The sequence below is a fragment of the Lygodium microphyllum genome, chromosome 1 (assembly GCF_053477565.2).
Source record: "Lygodium microphyllum isolate KBCC chromosome 1, Lygodium_microphyllum_v1.1.10, whole genome shotgun sequence".
Taxonomy (NCBI): Eukaryota; Viridiplantae; Streptophyta; class Polypodiopsida; order Schizaeales; family Lygodiaceae; genus Lygodium; species Lygodium microphyllum.
This window is the reverse complement of record NC_141135.1, coordinates 82537856-82543855: the sequence shown is the minus strand read 5'-3', so window position 1 is coordinate 82543855 and position 6000 is coordinate 82537856. Positions and strand designations below refer to the sequence as shown.

Genomic DNA, 6000 nt, shown 5'->3' with positions numbered 1-6000 from the left:
CACAAGCAAACGTCAAAACGAAGTAGCATAATTACATTACCATCATCATGCAACAATAAAGACCATAGAGATGTAGGCAGAGAGAAAGCAGTAAAAGTCTACCATGTGCAACCCATGCAACTCTGCTAGACAATATCTATGATCGGAAATAATTGTTTACACCCATACTTGTCAATAAGCACGTGCAACTGGCCAAAAATGAGCTGTGTCTGTGCCTGGTTACGGTTAAAGAAGTTGCTGTTAACTTACTGGAAAATACCAGGATGTGCAACTAGCAGTAACAGGATTTGTACATTCAGTTAGACAACTCACAACTTCGAGAAAAAAGCTACAAATCAACATTCTCTGTATGCGTGCCACATGTGCAAGCTGTGGGATAGATATAGCAAATGAAATTCACACTGTTTCTGACATCCAAATTGATGTTTGTGCATCTTCCAAACCTCTTACATACATATTAATGGTTTACCACAGTGCTTTAACATTCTAGCTCCCAAGTTACCAGGCATCAGTTCAACTTTTGAAATACTCGCTTCATAACCTTCTTACTGCCATTAATTACTTGTGAACAAAAAGGGTTTTGATGGGCAAGACACTAAGCTCCAAAAGCTCATACAAGAAAACCTTCGGTCACAAACTGATCACATACAATGTATGTTATGTATATACTTGCTCAATAGTCTACCTTAGAAACTTCATTGTTTCATGAAAAAGTGCAATTGTGCACTGTGATTGAACCACCTATTCAAACCTTCCAATCTGTTACTTTCAACATCCTTGCTGCTTATGGAAAATAATCAAAAGAACAATGGTCCCACAAGCACCAACAGTGAAATGTATCTCTAGACAGTTTTGCAGAGGATGATAGATGCTCAAAGTTTCAAACACCACTTGCATTGCAATGGTAGATGATGGTGTCAATGTATGTGAAATAAACCGCTATGATCTGCCTGTTCAGTCTACAATAATTTGCAGAAAGTATGCTTGTAGGCTCAAACAATCCAACCAGCTGTCAGTCCTTGAACAGTAGCTCTGGTTCAATGGTGTCAGCTTTAGGCTGGTCTTGTCAGAACCGGGGGTTGCACACACCAAAATACAATTGAAAAAAATAACCAGCTATCCCATAGAGAGAACATGAATTCAGAGGCCTAAAAATCTTTACAAAGTTGAAAGGGATCTCAGAAAATACAAAGATCCCCTAATGTTACAGCTTTATGGAGAAATTCCAAAAATAGATCCGCTCGACACTATAGAATACAGTTGCTGCTCATATATAGCCATCCTTGCACAGACAGCTGTTCAGATCTAATTGAACAAAAAAATGTACAAATTTTGCAGCATCATTCCTGTTTCTGGAGGAAAGCGGTGCATTCATAATGGAACACTTACCTCACAGGATGCTGCAAGGGAGATAGAAAAACAGAGTGGCAGATCAATGGATGAGCCATGCACTTTTGGAATCATCTTCAACGAATTCAAATAAACTAAAAACGAACTATCTGAACCATTCAGAGCTTGAGCCAGTATCAGAAGGGTATGAGCTGCTTTGCCACATCTCGACCTACCCATCCTCAGATGTGCCAACCATGATCATCTTCATATATTTCACAACCTGCATCATACGTGGCTTCAGAATCCCTACCTCCCTCCATGTCTCCCTCCCTCCCTATATGATGGTTAAGCTTAGCTTGTAGAATTACTCACTCTTAAAATGCAAATAATTATAAGACAACTGGAATACATTATAATCTAGAGCATAAAACAGTATCGTGTCAGAATAAAAACTAAGCCCCTTCTTCATAGCATTATAATCTAGAGCATAAAACATCATTGTGTCAGAATAAAACTGGAAGACATTATAATCTAGAGCATAAAACAGTATTGTGTCAGAATAAAATCTAAGCCCCTTCTTCATAATCGTCTTTCTTAAAATATGGATTTCAATGCAAGAGATTAGGATCTCAAGCTTGGATTCTCACAATGAAAGAGAAGAGAGTCCATTTCAATCTTCCTCATCAAGGCCTTTAACCGGCCTAGCAAATTCTGGCTGCAATAGATCAGTGCAAACTTTTGGGCCATTCTGAATTACATGCAAACATTCTGTAGTATTCTAGTCCAATTGTGATGCCTCTTGTAGCAATTAAGAACTATTGCAACAGAAACTGTAGCAGCTGAGAGCATTCGCAAAAATGATATGGGGCAGCTGTGATGTTGTCTGAAGGAGCTTCATAGACACTTCAATTAACTAATGACCCTGGTCAACAGTTCATGGTTTCAGCTTAAGAGTCTACTCAGGTTCACAGCCATAAACATAGAAGGTGAAGCCAGGTTTTTAGAAGGCTCAATTACACTACTCACAACTGGCTTTTCTTTTGCTTTTCCCTGTTTGCTTTTGAGTTTTCCCAACGCTTATAAGCCAACTCTTCCTGCATCACACACGTGCAGGGTACATGTGCAATCCCTGGCCCACGTGCATTGCACACACACACATACACATTTCTATAAAAATTAAAATTGCAGTACTTGGCATCAGCAAATTGTAGAGAGGAACACTCAGTTACCCTTGCCATCGGCAAATCATAGAGAGGAACCATCAGTTGCCATGAGGGGCACAAAATACATTTATGGGAATCTCACTTCACATCCCACATAGAAAAATAACATGGAAAATGCAACACCAGCAGGTTGGGGAGATGGAAGATGCAGCACCAACAGGTCAGAGTGTGAGAATGCCGCACAATCAAGTGTGGTACTTGAAAAACACAGCTATAAGAAGGCTGGTGATGCTCCAAATCTTCCAAGAAAGGGAAACCCGATAAAGCAAGCAGGAGCCGTCACAAGGCTGGGAAAACTAGATATGTGTGTACCACTCTGCACAAGACTTCCTATAACTAGAGATGGACCTACCTTTATGGAAAGCTTTTACTAAAACTAGAGGCATCCTCACTTTGCACCTACCTAAGGACCATTCACACCACACCATAAAGATAAGTCCTAAATGATTTTCTAATCCAACTGCAACTCTCTCTAAAATAATGCAGGCTCAAGGGTCATGAAAGCTTATAGATGTGGTCCAGTTGTGCGTAGTTGTTGAGTTGGATGACACCATGCACAGCAAAGGGTGGAGTGTGTCCTCAAAGACTCATCACTCACATGGATCTGGAATCTAAGCAACCATTTAACACTTGGGTTAAGAGTGCAGGACTGTGCCCTAAGATCTGCATTTGGGTGCTAATGATGAAGGAGAATCTATGTTTTGGCTGGTGGCAGCAATCAAAGCAGCACAGGCTGCACCCAAGGCATCAAACAGCTGTGTTTTAAGAGCAAGATGCATCTTGATGTGGAGCAGTAGCGTAAGCAGTTGGGGCAGCCAAGACTGCATTTCAAGCTGCAGAGAACAGTGATTGCTGTGGATGATGACGTGGCAGCTGATGGTGAAGTCATGGCAACCTAGGTGACAACAACCTTTCTTTCAATGAAAGAGTGGTAAATAACCTAATTAAACACTAATTACATCAAGCATAAAATTCACGAACTGAAATATAAATGTTACAACTTAATCTTCAATACATCTTGCTGTTGATAGCAACTAGCAAGCCTTCAAACCAATTTTCCCCTTGGTTTGCTAGGGGATTGACTTACAATTTGCTCCTTGGAAGACAAATTCTGCCTCAAACTAAAGGTTGGCTGGCTGGCCTCTTGAAATTCTCTGAAATCCCCCAATAGCAGCTGCTGAATTTCAAGTATTAGGCCCCAATTTTTCAGCACTCTGCCCAAGGTGGCTGGTGAACCCTAATTTCTACTATAAATTAGGGTTTAACAGTAGAAATTATTTGATTGTAACCTCCTAGGACTGAATTTGGCTGAGATCTCTTGAGGAAAGCAATGAATTGGCTGAGAAAATAGAGAGGAAGCTAGAGAGAGAGAAGTTTCAAAATTTTATCGCAAAAATTGGCTGATATTCAATGTTGCCTTTTTGTGAATGGATGATTTGGATGATTAACTGCAGCCCACCATCAACAAAAGACCCACATGCAGTTGCATGCCCTTGTGGACCCCAAAATTGTTGTCACCTGCATGTAGGCAAGCTATAGGGACTGTCACCTACCTCCAAAATCATGATCAACTAGGAGCAGCTCTTTGATAACCTCCAATGGTTGGGCTAATCGCCAATGGCTGGAAACTTGCAACAACAGCTCTCTCCCCTCCTCTCCTAACCTCCACAATGTGGAATGAGATTTTTGCATGGAAATGATTTGACAAGTGGCAACCTTCTAAATGCATTTTTCAGCAAGTTTGAGCCCAATTAAATTAATTTTCAGAATATTAATTCTAAAAAATAATTTAATTATTAATTCCTACTCAAAAAATTAACTATACTAGCCAACAATTAAATTGGCTAGGCCAATTTGTGATCCAAGCAATCCTAAGCGTTTATTACCCTTTAAACTCGTATTAATTAATTAATTAACATCTAGTTCCTAATGTGACCACTAATATTAATGGCTAATAAAATATTATGAGCCAAAATCTATCACTAAGTACACCAACTAGTACTTGACTAATATAACTTATTACAACTCTTGTCTTTGACATCCATTCACATCTTGAGGTCCTTGGCCTGTCATTGTGTAATAACTAACTTGCACATCACGTGCACCTCACACATTTGCACATTTGATTAACAGTAATTCACACACTAAGCAATGCATTAGAATTTCAAAGTCCTTGTGACATTAGGAGGCATGGCAACCAAGGTGGACATCAAGAGGCTATGTGGAGAGGCTAGTCACTTCAATGTACAATGGTGAGATTAGCAATGTGAATGAAGGCTCCCCCTTAGCCCCCTTTTTATAGGTTTGAATAGGTCGTATGGATACCTCCAAGAACTTTTTTAAAGTTATTTGAATTTGTCACTTTTGGGGCTCTTATTGAAGAGAGAAATTTGGCCATCAATTTGTAATTAACAATCATCCTTCCTAGAGAGTGGCGGTGGTGGTTTTGGGGGGTTGGGTGTGGATGTGGGTGTGGTGGTATGGGGCAGCACATATTTGCCAAGAAACATGTTTCATAAGCTTAGAAAACTTGTTTCATACCTAGGCATTTCTTATAAGTATGATACCTGTACAATGCACCTAGTTTAAACTTTCAAGAAAAACCCTATCCTAAAATTATGTTTGAAATTTTATAAATCAATGTTTATCATGAATTCATTTGACGTGCTAACATCAAAACTAAAGGCATTAATTGCAAGAATTTTGTTTGAGTTATTATCCATGATGCATGCATATATTGATGGCTTCTATAATATATATATATATATATATATTATAGAGAGAGAGAGAGAGAGAAAGAATGAAAGATATATTAACGTCTACATAAGGCCAATGTGGCCTATGAGACAAAATCCAGAGTACATCTATGTCTAATGTCATCTCATCAGTAAGGTAAAGATAACATTACAAATAAGTGGGTGGCCTATGAAACAATATCGAAAATATACTGAAAATAACTATACGATGGGACTATACTAGGGTTGAACCATGTGTAGTATTGTTCCATCAATAGAAAAGAAAAGGAAAGGAAAGGAGAGAGAGAGAAGCTTTCATGGTTACTTTTCCATCTTTGAAACTCATTTCATACCTCCAATCCACAACAATCGCCTATACTCATAGCCTCTGGAGGTGGCAGCATTTTGGCTCCCAACTATTGCATGCCCCTACCAAGACACTTGCCAGGTGATAGATTGCTACATTTTGTCACCCTCAACTTCAACAATGTTGCATTTCAATATCCACCCTGCTGTCTTCAGCCCTGTGCACTAGATCTGCATTTTAACATTGGTGGTCTTGCTACATCAATATCCATAATCAAAGGATGACACTCTCCCTCAACTCAATCCCACAAGAGACAATGGCTATTGGAACCCAGTATCTTGCTCCATCATTTATCACATCACTGCATTCATTCATTCATCAAATGTTTCTTTTGCATTTTTAT

The 6000-nt window shown here is 39.2% G+C and overlaps 1 protein-coding gene across 2 annotated transcripts in view; it reads right to left on the bottom strand.

Moving 5' to 3' along the window:
• Positions 1-550: 550 nt before the first annotated feature.
• LOC148041322 (mitogen-activated protein kinase kinase kinase YODA-like) overlaps positions 551-6000 on the bottom strand; it is a 29472-nt gene continuing 24022 nt past the window's right edge. Inside the window, exon 13 of one of the 2 annotated variants that reach the window (XM_087678923.1) lies at positions 551-1612. The gene's annotated coding sequence lies outside the window, so the exon portion shown is untranslated. The remainder of the gene's footprint in view (positions 1613-6000) is intronic. The other variant, XM_087678927.1, reaches the window with a different exon arrangement.